Genomic DNA, 19,506 nt, shown 5'->3' on the forward strand with positions numbered 1-19,506 from the left:
AGTCAAACTGTTAAAAAATAAATAATATAAATGAAATATGTTGCACGATTATTGATAACTAATGGCTTTTGCTACTTCATCCGCGAGGAGTCTGAACTTTCTTTACAGTTTTCTTGAAGGATAATTATGTGTTTCTAATTTTTATATTTTTTAAAATGTCTGGATGAAATTCAATTTAATAGGTAAGTAAACAGTTTAGATACCCGTTTTTACTCCTTTGGAGGAAGAATATTGAAAAATTTATTTATTAGTAGGTGTTTACATTACAAAAGGACTCAACACTCAATTTTACGTTTCTGAATTTTGAGATTTCAGATTAACAATACAAATAGGTCAGTCAGGGCATGTTAATTTATATTGTAAAATTAGTAATAAGATTTGACCCTTGAGAACCCTAATTGTGAACATAAATCTGGTTATTCTGAAATTGGTTCTCCAAAATGGACTAACAATTATTAGGTATAATGGAAACTATTGAGTCATCTCTTGTGGTGGTTCCTTGTGAGTCAATTGAAGAGAAAGTACAACAATCGATATTGAATTCCATTAAATTAAATACCGGACAATGACGCCAAACGTCACTAATAATTATTTAATAAGTATAATAAAAATTCTCCCTAATGAAAATTGATAATTAAGATTGTATTGGGATATGTCGTTTTTCTTAATTTGTATTGTTTATTGATTACTATACTAAATTATTTCGTATTTCAATATAGTTCATTATCATAAGGTTGTCAGTCCTCAGACTAGTTGGACACGCACCTCCACTTTTTCCCTATCATGAGCTAATCTTCGCATTTCCCTAAAACTAGAACAATCCGCAATCCTTAACTATTTGCGAATAGTAATCTAATCTAGGTCTACCTCTACTCCTCCTAACTTCCGTTTCTGCCTCTAATATGTCTCTGACTAGACCTTCATGCCTGAGAAGGTGTCCTACCAACTTATCTCGCCTATTTCTTCTTGACTTCCATAGAGTCCTCTATTCTCCTATTATTTCTAATACCTCTTCATTTCTAGCCTTCTCTATCCACGGTATATTCGCCTATAACACCACATTTGGAACGCTTCTAACCTTTTCTTGTGTTTACTTTTTCTGGTGGACAAGAATACATCAGTAGTATATAATTTATTAATATAATTTTATTACCCTGTAAACTTTTACCATTTATAAACATTGTAGACTCGGTAGACTCAACCTTTCCGTTGAAAATCTACTAACCAAGAATTAAAATTTCATTGTTTTAGTGTTTAAACGACTTTTTGTGGTTTCGGACCTTCGTGAGAACAGCAAGCTGGTCAGAACGAAAACATGAGTCATTAACAGTAGTGTTTTTTAGGGTACCCGGCAAAATTACGATCTGGTGGTAAATCCCTAAGAAAAAGTGTCAATTTATTAATTGAAAATATTTTTCACACTGATGTGTTATTATCATTATTACGTCAGCCATATAAGTTTCGAATTTTGTTTAATTTCTTTAATATTTTTATTATATAAGTTTCAATATAATCTTTAACAGTTGACGTCGTCAGCAAAAGTGGAACGTTGGTTTGAAACGATCGATCATCTGCCGATCTCACGTCCGGAAAGCGGTTTCGTGTCGAATCAGGATCAGGATCATGACGATTTCGACGAATACGAAGACGAAGAACGTGCCATTATTGAAGGAACGAGATCTCTCTTATCGAAACTTAGTATTAAAAAGCAACGTAAATTACTCGGCCTTAAGTTTGGCAAAGTTACAACGTTTTAATTATAATTGTGTAATTAATTCATAATGTTTAATGAAGATGGAATTAAGATTATTTAATAGAAAGTTTTCTGTAAAGCCCCTTCATACATTCCACAGTAAATCATTTAATATCTAATTCATTTTAATTTCAAATTAGAGCAAAACTGAAGGCTTCATCGGAATGCACAGAGCCTCTTATGTTTCATCAAAATTGCCAGCAATCTAATCATTTCGTTTACAATACATTCTTATGTATACTTTCTTCCCAACAAGAGAAAGATAATTTCTTCCATCATAATCGTAATCAATTGTTAGTACCTATACATTCGTATTTGATAAATAAGTTTTTAATAGATTGGAAAGTATTGTAGTATTACAAGTTCCAAAGTTAGTATAAGTTTTTTACCTTCAATGCAATTACTTGATTTATCGAAGGTGCAAAAAAGAAACGGCGACAAGAAACTTCCGCGTTATTAAAACTGAGTCAGTGAATAAATAAATATTAAAACAATAGGAAAATAAGGACCTTTGAAAAAGAGGAAAGGTGATGGGAATCTCCCAGGCCCGGACTTAATTCAGGTCTGAAGGTCATCGTCAGTTGCAGTTGCTTCTTGGAATCAGTTGGATTTTCATCAAAGGTCCTTCCATCTCTGATGCTTGATTTAGACAGTTCTTATCCACCTCTGATGCTGGACAGTTTACATCCAGGATCTGAAAGGACCTCTGAAGAAGTCATTCGTGTTAGCGAAACGCTAGAAAGCAATTCCAACCGATAACAGCCTTTAGACCCCAATCAGGTTAACACCAGTTTAATGTTTGTTTTTCATTTCACCATGAGCTTTCATATTTTATATGCATGCAGTCACGGCCGGGCCCGCAATTTCTCTCTACGACCCAGAAAACATTTCCTGGGTGTAAATATCGTGGATAGTTTTGTCGTCGAACCAAACAAACATACCCAAAGAAAAGGAAATAGGCTTTCGCGTATTTATTTTTCAGATTTAATAACATAAGAAACGATTTAAAACTGGGTGAAATTATAATGTGCAAAGTTAATAAATTAATAAGAAAAAGATAATAAATAAGTTTCAGCACCTTTTAACAAAAAGTACAAATTTATAAGCTCATTTTTAAAATTATACAGTAGAAAACTATTTCCTGAAGACTATTTTCCTATTTACTATTTTTTAATGGAGGAATTAGAGACAGTAGATATTTTCTTTTTGAATAATTTTCAACACCGAATTAAAATTATGTATACAAAATGCTCTAGTATGTCAAGATATTGAGCTATTTTGACCAAAAGGCTAAAAATTGTCAATCTAACAAGTCCACGCATTAATTAGTCAATAATTGTTGAGAATTTAAAAGAGTAGAGTTTTTCTGATAAATCATTTTGAAACTCATTATCAATTAATTAAATTGAGTTGAGGTAAAGTAATTAGATCCTTTTGCTGAAATGGAACATTTCATAATTAACTTAATGTTAATTACGATTATGTTACTATAAAATTGACAAATCTAACGTCTTCATAATATTCTTTTAAAGAATAATTAACTATAATGTTCGATCTTTATAATCTCTATAATTTGCACATTATACGTTTCATCATACTAACTACCCCTAAATTTAACAATAAATAGGTGCATATCTGTGGGAAGTCCAGAAACCACAGTGCTATTATAACAATTCGTATGACTAAGGTAATCAATCATTATAATAAGTTTAAATAAATTATCCAAGTAATCATTAGCTTTCCATTCGGTCAGGAAATGTATTTTAATTAATTTGATAGATAAATAATAGGAAATAAATAAATGTTAGTAATAAAAGAATACACCAGTGCGTTATTGTAATCACGACTGATTTTTTTATACCTATAAATTTTACAAAATAAAATGTGAAAACAAATTATGATTGATTTAATTACGAATTGAATGTTTCCCGATTCCAAAGTATCTGTTGATGGTTAATATTGAAATTTACGTAAAAAAATGTGAACAAACATGAGGGCATGCTTGGAGAAAATTCGAAAAGTGACCGATGTTGATCAAAGTGTAAGTATTAGTTACCTTAGATCACGCATTAAAATGCAGGTACATATTTTGGCAGTTTTAACTCATGTTGGAACAAAAAAATTAAAAGTTTCAAAATCGAATTGAGTTTATCCTTTGGAAAATCTAATAAAGTACAAAGAAATCCTCAGTACAATTTTTTAAGAGACTTGAAAAAATATGCCAAAAGGCATAACATATAGCGAAACTAGGAGGGTGGAGGGAGGTAAAGTAACCTGTGTACCACGGGGGGCGGAGGGGTAAGGTCGGAATGAATTAATTATGCGTTAGATATGTAATTTTTGACATCCCTTTTGATACAATCTGACCCGAGCTTGGGAAAAAACCTAATAAGACGCTCCTGAACGTTGGAAAGGGGAGGGATGTAAAGCAAGACACTACGAAACGATATAAGGGTGGAAGGGGGTTCTAATATCTTGATGAGGAGCGTTAACTGTTATTTGAACAGACCCTTAGATACCTACGTGTTAGATACTTACTATTAGATTAATTATAATCTCTAACTACTATAAAATGTACAAAACCTTATGACATTTTTAATTACTAATAGTGTTTAATATGCAATATTAATTTGAAATCATTTTCGATTTTTTATCCACTACAAACTTCCTCAAGTTAATGAGGAATAGTATTTTTGTTGCTGTTGTCACACGGTAGTGGATAAAAAATCGAAAATTATTTCAAATTAATATCGCATATTTACCATTATTAGTACTTAAAAATGTTATAGGGTTTCATATATTTAGTAGATATACAATTAAGTTAATAAAAAATCTGTAACCTCGTAGGCTCGGTTTGTCGTGATTGCCGTTGTCATCTGTCGTAGCTTAGTGGTGAGAGCATTGGTACGTGACGCCAAAGGTCCCGGGTTCGATTCCCGGCGGGGATATGACAACAGCAACAGAAACACTTTTCCTCAATGACTTGAGGAAGCTTGTAGTGGATGAAAAATCGAAAATGATTTCAAATTAATGTTCAAATGTACAAGGTTTCAGTTTGATGCCCTTTTCCCATTCCAGGAAGGCTTAATAATGACGAGACATAACGGTACCATAAAGGGTTCCGTTTTTCCCTTGAGATAGAAGGTCATACAACGGCTTGTACTTTAACGGTCCGTTGTACATGGAAATTAAACAAAAGAATACCTACACGTATACCAACGTCATAAAAAGTAGAATCCAGCAAAATGATACGTTGATAAAGTTCCCTAGGGGGTTAGTAAAATCATCTGCGTGCTATAACGGTACGCTGACAGCACAAAAACCAACACGCCATTAAGTCATTTTCTCGATTAATTTTTTTTCACTTTGAAATCTGTGTTAGCAATAACACGTAATGTATCCTGCTCAAAGGTGTACATTACGTTTGTCCAATTATATATATATATATATAGGTATATGCCGCCTGGTAATTAATTGGGATCAAAATTCCAGCTAATTGAAGTTGATAAGCACACGTCACTTTGCATACACCCTTGCAAAGGACGCGTGGTGAAAAATAAAAGGCTAACACTATTAGTACATTGTGGGCGGTGGAGAATAAGCAAAGGGTGCGGCTCGCGTGGTGTTTGAAATGGACTTCTCATGCCGGGGTTGATTGGCTCGCTGGTTCTGTTGGTCTGTTGGTAAGTTAACTCGTGGTTGTTGGTCTTGTGTCCCTATTTCGTGTCAGTACAACATCACATATATTCCCAAGATGTATAGCCGCTTGTCGACCTAAAATACTACTATCACTGCTGTAGTAAGTAAAATATGATTTCGTTCGATCCGTCATCATCGTTTATTTTCGTTCTTCATGATGGAATTGATATCTACACTTCCATTACTTTAATTACACTTTCAGAATTATTTGATTTGATTAAAGTTCCTTTACCCTAGACTTTCTTGATTTATTAATATCTTGTGTAATTTGATTTCTCATCTGCAGTGATTTTCGCGACTAATTTATCGGAAATTATTCTTGATCAAATCGACGATTAATTAATGATAGCAACGTCGCCTAAGGGATGAGATAAATCTTTTTAAATAGACATTAATTACATCCCAACGAGGCGTTTATACGAATTATTTGGCCAAGATTATTCTGATATACATATAAATAAATAATCTATCTGAAATGATGGTAGGTAATTTTATAATGAGAACAAAAATATTTGTCATATTTTTTCAGATAGTTACTTTCTAGATATATATCTATGTCCATCTTTTTCTTCTAAACCGAATTAGTTATTAAACGAAAAGAAAATATGGACGGAAAGGATTCACCAGAAGAAAATGCAGAGGACATCAAGAAGCATTTGGAAGCAATGCTGAGAGAATGTAGGGGATTGGAGGGATTGCGATACCTTAGTCCACCGGTTGGCATTCTGAGAAGGGGATCTAATGGAAGTCGAAGGAAACTCCCTGGCGAGATGTCCGGAGATAAAGAGGTACAACGTCCAAATTGTTTATCAAAAGAGGCTTTAAGTTAATTAGGTGCATTATACGTTTTAATATTAAGCCTTTCGTTATTTACAAAAAGCAAATTATTTTCATTTGCAAGATCGCAATGTGATTCAAATTTTTTGGATAATCGTTATTTGAAAGTAATTTTCAATACGCTTTATTCTAGTGTTGAAAAACTTCGTAAAAGAATATCCTTTACTCCTTTACTTGTAGATCACCTTTGACCAGTCAGTCCATAAGTAAATTTATTGCATTCATGTCTTTTGAATATATGAAATCCTATGACATTGTTAGTTACTTAATAGTGGATTAATATGCAATATTAATTTGAAATCATTTTTTCGATTTTTTATTTACCCAATACAAACTACCTCAAATTAATGAGGGAAAAATTGTTGCTGTTGTCACACGCCCGCCGGGAATCGAACCCGGGACGTTTGGCTTTACGCACCAATGTTCTGACAACAGCAACAATTTTTCCCTCATTAATTTGAGGTAGTTTGTAGTAGGTAAACAAAAAATCAAAAAAACGATTTCAAATTAATATTTCATGTCTTTTGTCGAGAAATGACATTATAAAGTTTTACTCCGCGTAATGATCTTAAGCTGAACTTTAGATATTAACTGATAAAATCTATCGAAAATGAAAATAACCTTGTGTCCGTTTTTTTTTTCTGCTGATCAATTTATATTATTTTGATCACGGAATGAGGTGTGGAATGAGTTCACTCAGTATAAGTAATACATACATACACATGTATTCAATTCTCGCTAATTTGAAATGCAATTACTGTTGCCGAGTTTAACGCAAAAGCTTTTATCGAAGTTTAGATTGCCACCAACCCCATGCAAATATCGGATTATGTGATTATGCTATAATGTATCTAAGGGTAAGTTAAAATGCACGATATTGATGACGAATTTGGGCTTGGCTTACAAACTTGATGTAGGTACTTCAGTGCTAATATATGTATAATTGATAATATCTTACAGTTCCTTTCTTAAAATGACAATGAAGAACAAGAAGAAATAATATACCTATAAAATATATCTATACATATGTACTTTTAAATAAATTTAACAGTTGTAGGTACAAATTTTCCAACTTTATTTACCTTTAATCATTTCTTGTTCTGTGCGAAACGTTGGCTTTGAGATCGTGGGTCAAATTCGGAAGGCAAAGCCGATTAAAAAGGCCTACAGTTCTCAACCTGAATATGAATTTAACCCGATGTAATAAAAAAATAAAAGTCGAAGTAGTCAACTCATGTATAAAATTATGCAGTGTCTTCATTTAGTAATTTTTTACTGTAATCTCAATGATGATATAATGTCTTACATTATATGAAAATTAAAACCTACAACAGAGTTCAAGCAAAAAGAAACCGGCTAGTACGTCTTTGCCATTACGAGGGCGGTTCAATAAGTACCCGTGTTTGAAGACGGAGGACGTTCCTGAGGGAAATTGGTGTTGTCATCGTGTGCTGCTATCTATCAAACCACGCCAAAACGAATTTCAGACTGATTGATAGGTTAGTTTGGATTTGGCAGCCATTCGACTGAGACGTGTTTCGTTATTTTCGCTAAGATGGAAAAGGAGCAGTATCGTTCGGTAACTCGCTTTTTGTTTTTGGATGGGAAAAAATGCGAGGAGATGAAAACAAAGTTGGATACTGTTTATGGAGACATTTCGCCATCTACGACCACAGTTAGATATTGCTTCAACGAATTTAAACGTGGGCAAAGATCCGTTTTTGATAGGAGCGACCAGGAAGCCTGGCAAACGTTGTTACCGAGGAAATCATTTTACGGATTTTTTAGGAAAAGGAAGAACGATCACTGGACAATACTACAGTGAGTTATTGGACCGCTTCGACAAAAAATTGAAGGAGACACGGACGCATTTGACGAAAAAGAAGGTGCGTTTTCAACACGATAACGCACCGGCACATTCATCAGGAGTTGTTGCCGCCAAAATGCATGAATTACGTTATGAATTTGCTGCCGCACACCCCGTACTCACTCGATTTGACTCCCTGCGACTTCATCTTGTTCCCTACCATGAAGAAATGACTAGCGAGAAAGAAATTTAGCTCAAACGAGGAAGTCATCGCCGAGACAGGGGGGATTTTGGAGAGTTCGACAAATCTTATTTTTTGGAGGGGTAAAAAAAATGGCAGGGTCGTTGGGAGAAGTGTATCTTTCTAAAAGGGGACTATGTTGAAAAATAAAAAAACAAATTTTAAAAAAAAAGGTGTCTTCATTTCTAACACGGGTACTTATTGAACCGCCCTCGTATTTCCTCACCATTCATTTTGATTCAAGTCTTCGCTGCCACGATTGATGCAATTGTTAATAGTTTTCGAATTTTCTGGCCTTAATTAAGCAAAGATTCTTATTTTCACCGTTACATCGACTTACGTGGACGACATCTTCCAAAGGTGGCCCAAAAGTGGTTATTATAAATTACAAAATGTGGCGGACAAATAATAAAATATCCCCCATTTAGGGGTAGCCTTACGCGGTCAGTAGGTGACCTGATACTGTGGTGATTCGGATCTTCCTAACCGTTTTACTAGCACGAGCTTCTTCAGCGATCCTTCCATCTCTGATGCTGGATGTGGACTGAGAAATATTTATTTTCGACTTCGCCTTCTGAAATTGACCCACGCACAAAAATTTGCAATACCTATTATACTCGTATTTGCTATCAATGGATAACAAAAGTCCCTGACACATATCAAGAATGAATCAGGTACCCACCTAATACTAGGTACTCCATAAAAATACTTTTGTTTCTGTTTTGTTCTGTATTTGCTTTTTTGCTCGCTTCTTCATTTTATCTAGCTAATAAAAAAATTAATTAAGATCGAATTGACACTGAACCGAGTAAAATTCCCATTTAGGTTTCTCCGAAGAAAAAGCATTAGATGATAAAATATTCTCCAGCATAAAACATAAAACACTAGATCGCATGTCGGAGGGCGAATTAAACGTCGGCTCGCTCGAAATTAATACGATACAAAAAAGCCAGGAATAGGTGAATATTTCTTCTGAAAATCTGTTTTTCTCTCAGTTATGAGCGGACGAGCTTAATAAATTGATGCATACTACATTCAAACTATTTTGCGATTTGAACTAATCCACCTACTTACTGGTTATACCTGTCCGATAACGAAAAAATTGCTTGTAGGTTTAGAAATTGTCCCACACATACAAACAACAAAAGTTTTTCGCTTTTTAATAGTAACCAAAAATTAGGAAAATTGGTCTTTGTTTTCCTAAAATAAACATTTAAATTATTAATAGTAGACATTTAAGTATCTGGTTATGTGGCAACAATTTTTGGTATTGTCGATGTTGCTGTTGTTACTTCCTTGTACTGATGCGTATATTTAGAGGCGCGGGTTCTAATCCCGGCAAGGGCGTGGCAATTTTTTCTAATTAATTTGAGGTTAGGATAGGTTAGACTAGGCAACAATTTTTCCTCATTAATTTGGAGTAGGGATAGATATACAGGGGCAAAAGATAAATATGCTTAGATTTGCAGACGATATAATAGTATTATTATCTAGCAAGGAGGATTTAGAGATAGGTTTAAATAAAATGGAAGCGGTATTGACAAAACAGTATTGTATGGAAATAAATAAAAGTAAAACAAAAATACTGGTATGCAAGGGAAGAAAAAGTAGGGAAATAGCGAATATAAAGATAGGAGACGATAAATTAGAAGAAGTGGCTAATTTTAGATATCTAGGAAGTCAGATAAGTCAGGACGGAAGGAGTAGTAGAGATATAAAGCAGAGGATAGCGCAGGGTCGTATAGCCTTTAATGAAAAGAAGTCACTTCTATGCTCGCGAAGAGTTAATTTAGAAATTCGAGTGAGGTTGTTAAAGCTGTATGTTTGGAGCGCAGCGCTGTACGGGTGAGAAACGTGGACAGTGGGAGCGGCGGAAAAGAAAAGGTTAGAAGCGTTCGAAATGTGGTGTTATAGGCGAATGATGAGGATAGCGTGGATAGAAAAAGTTAGTAATGAAGAGGTATTAGAAAGAATAGGAGAACAGAGGACTCTAAGAAAAAGTCAATAAGAAATAGGCGAGATAGGTTAGTAGGACACCTTCTCAGGCGTGAAGGTCTAGTGAGAGACATATTAGAGGCAGAAATAGGAGTTAGGAGGGGTAGAGGTAGATCTAGATTAGATTACTGTTCGCAAATAGTTAAGCAAGTGGGTTGTTTTAGTTTTAGGGAAACGCGAAATTTAGCTCAGGATAGGAAAGAGTGGACGTACGTGTCCAACCAGTCTTAGGACTGATGATCTTATGATGATGATAATTAATTTGAAGTTATCTGTAGTGAGTAAAATTAATTCAATAATAACTAATTATTTTTTTAAAAAAGTATTGTCTATAATATTGTACAAAGAACATGAGAGTGTGTTATTAAATTTGGAATAGAGTATACGTACATCAATTCGGTCATCGCGTAATATGGATCTTAGGAGTGGCCACATTGAATAAATGCGTGTTCTAGAGAGTTTTTCATGATTCCGATTAAATTATTTCTTGTATTCTCGACTTCTAGCCCCTTTAATTTATCTTCAATTCTCCAGGGCGAAATACAACCATTTGTCGGTTGTGTTCCGATAAGAACGCTCATTCTCGCTTGTCGCCTTTTAGTTCCCTTAGGGCATTTACTTCTTTCGAAACGGATTTAAAAATTCTCCAGACTTCCTCACGTACAAAACAAAACTAAAGAAAAGTTTTTTTGAACTTTCTAAACTTTCGGACATAAATCTATCTACGTAATTTTTTACAATTGTTTCTTGTTAAAGATTAGTACTTACACATTTGTTGTTAGTAACTCTAAGTTCTATCGGTTTAAAATCAACTAAATTTATACAACGTGTTCAAATTGTGATAATTATAGAAGGAGCAATTGTCGCCTCAGCCTTCCGTCGATCGTGTTTCTGTAACTTTTGCGGAAGATTCAATCAAAAGTGACTTATCGTCAAGAGCCCGATTACACTACCGTCATAAATCAGCCATGGATAAGCAACAGGGTTCAAATGCAACAGGTAAGTTTAACGATCAACATTAGACCTGTTACTTTCGTAAGTTTTAGGGGTGCAGTAGATGTATTTCAATGAAATAGCTGACGCAAAATTTATCGAACTGTTAATAAAAAACGCATAAAAACAATTGCGATGATTGTTTAATCTGAACTTAATAACAGCTGGAAGGAAGGGATTATATGTTGTAAATCTTACTTGGTTATTGACTAAATAGTTTTTCTTATCTAACGCCTTTTCAATTTCTAAATTCTCTAACAGAGATAACTTTCTTCGTTTTTTAAATATTTGAATGTAAAATGTTAATGTTAAGTTAGCCACTTCACTAAAGTTACTTTTTTATTTTTAACGGCGAAAAATGTTCAAAAATGCGTTTTGAAATCACTCTACCTGATTGTCCAATGTACATAGATTGCAATAAGTTACATTGGCATCATAAATAGTTTAATTCAAATTCAAAAAGTTCATAAAATCAATTTAAAAATGCTAAAAACGAAACAAAAATATTTTATTTTTATACATAATCTTCCCTTAATGCAATACATCTATAGATACACGTTTATTAGTTTATTATTAAATTTAGTTCCACGAATATGATTTTTTAATTTTGGGAATAGGTGAAAATCACTAGGGGCTAAATCCGGAGAATATGGTAGGTGGTCAAGGAGATTGAAGCCAATACAGCGGATTGCCTTGAGCGCAAATTCTGATGAATGAGCAAAAACGTTTTCGTGAAGAAACAACACGCCTAACGATAGTTTCCACGACGTTTTTCTTTAATTTAATTGCTTCACACACTTCTAGAATTAAATTTACATAATACGGTCCAGTATTCGTCAGGCCTTCTGGCATTCTCAACCTTTTTGGTATTTTCTTCCATAATGGAGGTTGAAGGACGGTCAGAACATGAGTCATCTTTATGGCTTAATCTACCTCTTTGTTTTTAACAGTTTTTAGAAACGAGTTGTACAAAACAATTAGTTCCATGCGAACAAATTGATGAAAACAGGTAACACTTGGTATAAATATTGTGTGATTGATGCTCTTTAAAAGGAATTCTATATTATCCCCAAAAAAAATTATAAATATGTACTTCTAAGAACTTTTCGATTCACTCTCGTATATATTAAACTGATCAATCGTGTGGTTATTTTGATACCAAATTATGTTTCTACCTAAATAGTTCTACATTATAGGACAATATAACCCTTTTTTAATTGAAAACAGGGTCCTACTTAACGCCAGCCAGCAAATTAATAGCGAAGTTGTTATATAACTATTTCATTATTTATATTCCGAAGTGATTCCAAAATTTTATTTTTAAGAATAACTGGTAGTATCTGTAGAGTGTACTATTTTTTGACAAATGAATATTCTATTTCTACAATAAGTAATGAATAGGTCGAAACCAACACCTTAGCGAAATTTAGGGAAATCCCTGATATTATGGTTAAAGACAATTCAGTTGTTTCTAGTAGTAACTGACTAAACAATGGATTGATTTATAAAGATTTATATATCAATAATGTGTACCTACTGAAATTAATCGCATTGTTACCTGTCTTATTAAATTAGCTTGATAATTAGCCTAAAAAACCAAATAAGAGGTGTTTGGTTTAGATGAAGAGGAAACCGAAGATGAGGATTATTCAGCCAGCGTAAATGCGATTATGCAAAGGAGGGCATCTGTAAGAAAATCGCGTAGGAGAAACAGTCGAAGAGCAAGTTCACCGTTTAATCCGGAAATGCTTCCAGGACCGGAAAATGTTATAAGAAGAAGATCTTCCGTGTATACTAGCAGCTCTGGAGAGTAAATATCATTAAAATATATTAATAAATTCATTACGCTGTGATACAGTTTTCATACGAAATTTGAAAGTCCGACTTCCAAAAAAGTATTAAATCGAAGGTGAAACACACATATATATACGTCAGTTTTTTTTGAAAAATTTGTTTTCCGTTTATTACCTAAAAGATGTTCAGCGTCAACAACTCAAATGAATAAATGTCAATAAAGTAAATTAAATAAATAATTTCATAGAAAATTTTAACGTCCGAGTTAAAACAAAATTTTACATCGAAAATACTTTAATTTTAATGGAAAATTTATTATCCATTTTTTAAAAGAGTAATGAAAATTTGGGTTCTTATTCATCAAGGAAGCCTCGAAGTCGAAAAGACAGTTACTGATGAGCAAAATTGGTGTTAGTCTTGCAGTCTTGATCTTGGTCTTGTGAAAATACATGATCAAGACCCTCTTTGTAATAAGAAGACCAAGACCGAACCAACAAGACCCAGACTAAAGCCAAGACCGAACGAAGAAGACCAGGACTAAAACCAATAGCGAATATGCAAGATTAAATGAAAAATTATTACTTCTATAACACGTGTTTGAAATACAGAGATAAACTAATTTTTTTTCATGAGTTTTACTTTTTTCAAATATCTTGTACTATAGGGTTGTTCGGAAAGTCATTTCGTTTTTTTTGTAGAAATGAAAGACAGTTTTCGTATAATAAACAAATAAGTAGCATAATTCCACCCTCATAAAATTTTTGGTCTTTGCTGGCAAAAAACTGATCGAGGAGGTTTTTGACCTCCTCATTTGCGGTGAAGGTTTTACCGTCTAAAAAATTTTGGAGTGACCGGAACAAATAATAATCCGATGGTGCCAGGTCTGGAGAATATGGTGGGTGTAGCATTGTATCCCATTCAAGCTGTAAAAGCTTTTGGCGAGTGACCAAACTTGTGTGAGGTCTCGCGTTGTCTTGGTGAAACACTACACCTTTCCTGTTGATTAGTTCTGACCTTTTCTGTTGAAGTGCATCATTCAGTTTGTCCAGCTGATGACAGTAGACTTCCGAATTAATCGTTGTGTTATCCGGTAAAAGCTCAAAAAAAACGATTCCTTTAAAATCCCACCAAACAGACAGCATCACCTTTTTTTGGTGAATATCGGCTTTGGAAATGGTTTGAGCCGGTTCATCTTTTTTGCTCCATGACCTCTTGCGTTTGACGTTGTTGTATACAACCCATTTTTCGTCCCCAGTGATGATGCGCTTCAAAAACGGATCATTTTCGTGACGTTTGAGAAGCGAATCGCAGACGTCAATGCGGCGACACAGATTTCTCTCTGTGAGAACATGGGGAACCCATACATCGAGCTTCGAGGATAATCCCAGGCCTTTCAAGTGGTCATAAACTGTTGAATTTGATAAATTTAACCTCAATCCGATCTCACGTGTTGTTATTCGCCGGTTCACATCAACTAATGCCTTTATCGCGTCTTTATCAGCTTCAACCGGCCTTCCCGAACGTGGTGCATCTTCGACATCAAAATTGCCGGATCGAAATTTAGCGAACCAGTTCTGGCACTGGCGTACTGTCAACACACCTTCTCCATACACATCAGTCAATTTCTTTCTGGCTTGAACAGCATTTTTACCCTTTCTGTAGTAAAACAGTAAGATATGTCGAAAATGCTGCTTATCGCTCTCCATATTTAAAAGGGCACCAACCAAAAACTACTGCGTAGAATTAATTGAAATTTTTCACACACAAGCCTTGCTATATGAGCTCTCAAAGCATATAAAAATTATACGGCTTAAATGTGAAGTTGGGTGCAAAAGAATACAATTAAATCCTCTGTCGGGAAAAAACGAAATGACTTTCCGAACAACCCAATATTTTATTTGCTAAAAGGTCAATTTATGCGTTTGGGGAAGGATAAGTTCTGGAGTTTTCATAACTCTTACAACTTTCGATACTATTTTATCAGATTAAATGAGCAACACCAAGACGTAACAAGCAACACCAAGAGTAAGATGGGGATAGTCTTGCTTTGTTCATCAGTAAAATCAGTCATAAAAATTACAGAAATTACCCTTACAATCAATAGTTAGGTAGGTGTTTAATGTTTTTATAAGTAACAGAAATTCGTTGTAGAACAGCGATTACTCTAGAAGACAGCATAACACAGGAAATGACACAAGAACAAATATTTGAAAATATCAAGTTGCACAAGGAGGTACTCAGTAATGTAAAAATGCAACCGTGGAACATGAGAAGAAAACTGAAACTAGTTATACAAGCAAAAAATTACGTTAAAAAGCATGAAGGTGCTCTTCAGGAACGATTCACCCAAAGCAGATCGATTAAAGACATGCTAGCACGATGGAACATTTATATTGCAACGGTAAAATAAATTAATTAGATAATTCCCGGCACCTCCGCCAAATTTAATTCGTACATTATTGCTTGCATTTTTTCGTCGCTACTTAACGTTACTTTCATTTTTGTTTTTTAATTTATATTTAACGTAAATTATAACAGGCTTTACGTATGCTTTCCAGAAATGGCAACATTACAAAAGAGAAATGGCCAATTTATCCAACTTCCTTATCCCATGGGAATTAAGAATCAAGGAAATTGAATCACATTTTGGTTCAGCAGTCGCCTCCTATTTTATATTTTTACGTTGGTTATTTTGGGTGAATCTTGTTACGGCAGCTGTTCTTTTAGCATTCGTTGCAATACCAGAAGTAAGTTATTACATCACCAGTTGTACCACAATGCATTAATTTTGTGCCAAAAGTAATAAAATCTGTAATCCATCTAATTAAAGAAAATACCACAAATGGCGTGGTAAACGCCATCTGTAGTACGATGTTACATTTTAGGATTTCGTATGTTCCAACAAGGTCCATGTAAATATATGGATATCTACTTGCTGAAACGAATCCTGGCGTAGCTAACCTCCACGTGATAGGCACGTTACCATAATCGAATAAAATAATTCGAAGTGGTCTGTACATACGAAATCCTAAGATGTAACATCGTACTACAGATGGCGTTTACCACGCGATTTGTGGTATTTTCTAAAACGCGCTGTTAAGACAGCAGGTAAAGGTTGATCTGTGTTCTGTCGGAGCTGTCAGCGACGCGCTGATGAGATCCACAAAGATCGAAATCGCGATCCGCGTCTGGCAGTTTCGACAGAATACAGACCACTTCGAATTATTTTATTCATCTAATCAAACATTATAACCTTCTTTATCAAAACTGATCAGAATTCATCAACCGTTTCTTTAGTGTATATGAAACAAAATAGCGAGCTCCTCAATAGTAACGTTAGCGTCATCTTTTCATGGGCCTCTTCAACATAAAGTCACAGGGGGCCAGATCTGGGGAATACGGTGGCTGCGGCATTATAAGTGTGTTGTTTTTGACCAAAAATTCGCGCATAAGCAACGACGTGTAAGCAGAGGCGTTATCATGGTGCAAAAGCCAATCTTAGTTCTTCCACAAGTCCGGGTATTTCTGGCGGATTGCTTCGTGCGAATTGCGCATAACTTACAGGTGATATTCCTTATTGACCCCCGTGGCAAGAACTCATGATGCACCACGCCCCTGCAATCGAAGAAAACTGTCAAAACCTTCTCGTTCTACATAACTTGGTGCGCTTTTCTCGGTCTTGACTCGGCGGCAGCTTCCATTGGGATGATTGAGCTTTGGTTTCCACGTCATAACCATAAACCCATTATTCGTAACCAGTTATGACCCTCTGGAGTAAATTTAGGTCGTCGCGGACAGAGTCCAACAGCTACATACCGGTGTTAATGCGATACTGTTTTTGGTCGAAATTGAGCTATTTTGGTACGAATTTCGCGGCGACCTGTCTCATGCCCAAATTATTAGTAAAAAGCGAATGGCAGGAGCCAATAGATATGTTTAGGTCCTCAGAAACTTCACTAAAGGTAATTCGACGACCGACCAATACTATTTTCTTCACTTCATCAATGTTTTCGTCTGTTGTTGACGTACTTGGGCTTCAGGCACGCTCTTCGCCGTTCGCATCTTCTCGACCCTCTGAGAACATTTCGTATTACCGACAAACGTTGCTTGAGTCCAAGATATGACGCAGTCAACATTCAGAATGCGTCCTCGCACTTAATTTTGTTTTTCACATAAAATTTGATACAGATTCTATGATCCATTTTTTGGAATAGGAAAAAATCGAAGACGAGCAAAAATTAACTGAACATTCAACATGAGTTTCATGAGTNTGCCCCCTTCAAGGTAATCCCCACCAGATATTATACACTTGGGCGAACGTTTTTTTCCAATCCTCAACTCATTTTTTGTGGTCTTGTTCAGCTCCTCCTTCGATGCCGTCTTTATCTCCTCAATCTTAGCGTAGCGTTGTCCTTTCATGGACCTCTTCAGTTTCGGGAACAACAAAAAGTCACAGGGGGCCAGATCTGGGGAATATGGTGGCTGCGGCATTATAAGTGTGTTGTTTTTGACCAAAAATTCGCGCATAAGCAACGACGTGTGAGCAGGGGCGTTATCATGGTGCAAAAGCCAATTTTTGTTCTTCCTCAAGTCTGGATGTTTCTGGCGGATTGCTTCGTGCGAATTGCGCATAACTTACAGGTGATATTCCTTATTAACCGTTCTATCCCGTGGCAAGAACTCACGATGCACCACGCCCCTACAATCGAAGAAAACTGTCAAAACCTTCACGTTCTACATAACTTGGTGCGCTTTTTTCGGTCTTGGCTCGTGCGGCAGCTTCCATTGGTATGATTAAGCTATGGTTTCCACGTCATAACCATAAACCCATTCTTCGTCACCAGTTATGACCCTCTGGAGCAAATTTGGGTCGTCGCGGACAGAGTCCAACAGCTCCATACCAGTGTTAATGCGATACTGTACGAATTTCGCGGCGACCTGTCTCATGCCCAAATCATTGGTAAAAAGCGAATGGCAGGAGCCAATAGATATGTTTAGGTCCTCAGAAACTTCACTAAAGGTAATTCGACGACTGACTAATACTATTTTCTTCACTTCATCAATGTTTTCGTCTGTTGTTGACGTGCTTGGTCATCCGACACGCTGTTCGCCGTTCGCATCTTCTCGACCCTCTGAGAACATTTCGTATCACCGAGAAACGTTGCTTCAGTCCAAGATATGACGCAGTCAACATTCAGAATGCGTCCTCGCACTTAATTTTGTTTTTCACATAAAATTTGATACAGATTCTATGATCCATTTTTTGGAATAGGAAAAAATCGAAGACGAGCAAAAATTAACTGAACATTCAACATGAGTTTCATGAGTAGGTACCAACATAACGCCAGAAAAAAAATGACAATCGAACACACGTAACCTGCGGAAATTCAAAATTCGCGATACTTTTTGAACAAACCTCGTACTTCCTTATCAGTGCTATCGGATAGCCACATAGGTAGCTAACAGTTTTTAAACTAATAATAAGTTAAAAAATCATATAAAATATTTTAATTCGTTTAGGATACTTAGGATACTTGTAGCCAATTTGTGTTTCTATTGTATTTTACAATTAATTACGCAATAGAAACGCATGTACCAAGTGTACCTACATGTATAAAAGCCGTTAATGCTTACTAAGGGTTTTCATAATCGGAACACAACATTTAATCAGGAGTTTATGAAATACAGTTGAACCGATCGACAGAGCTTACACAGCTACCGTCCACGAAATGACCAAATACTTCAGTGCAATTGTTTTATTATATCTTCACGGTTTTGTTTATACGCGAACTAGAACGGACGAAAATGCAGTGAACAATAACAAAAGAAGTGAAGTTGTCTTTTTTTATCTTTATTACATGTGAGTATTAGCTACAAAACTGCTGTGATTATGTGAAATATTTGCATATACAATAGTACTGATAAATAATTTATTATATTAAACTGTACCTACGGCATTTTGTTTAGAAAAAATTCAAGTATAGTACAGGAATACCAACTTACTAATAAAGCACCGGCGATAGAACATTCTGGATATATTCCGAATAAACCGACAAAATTCTTGATACATGGGTGGACTCATGAGAAGGACACCCCCTGGTTAAAAGAAATGAGAGAAGGTAGGTGCATTCGGTTCCATTATATTATCAGATGATAGTATTAGCTCCTATTCTCCATAACTTATAACGACAGGCTACAAGAAACTAATGCGACAGTGGAATTTAGTTTGTGAGTAATTCTATCTAGGTTAGAAAGTAGTCGTTCCGACCTAGATATCATTTTTTGCTGAATTCCAATTTATCCTCGGAATTGTCAAAACACAATAAGATTATTAAAAACTTTGACATCAATGTATGAATAATGGAAAGATGAAAATTTACCCTATTT

General features: G+C 35.2%; 1 protein-coding gene across 1 annotated transcript in view; it reads right to left on the bottom strand.

Moving 5' to 3' along the window:
• The window catches only part of LOC108732453 (UNC93-like protein), a 266,863-nt gene that overhangs the window by 218,391 nt on the left and 28,966 nt on the right, over positions 1 to 19,506 (bottom strand). The window lies entirely within an intron of this gene.

The sequence above is a fragment of the Agrilus planipennis genome, unplaced genomic scaffold, assembly GCF_000699045.2.
Source record: "Agrilus planipennis isolate EAB-ADULT unplaced genomic scaffold, Apla_2.0 scaffold10, whole genome shotgun sequence".
Lineage (NCBI taxonomy): Eukaryota > Metazoa > Arthropoda > Insecta > Coleoptera > Buprestidae > Agrilus > Agrilus planipennis.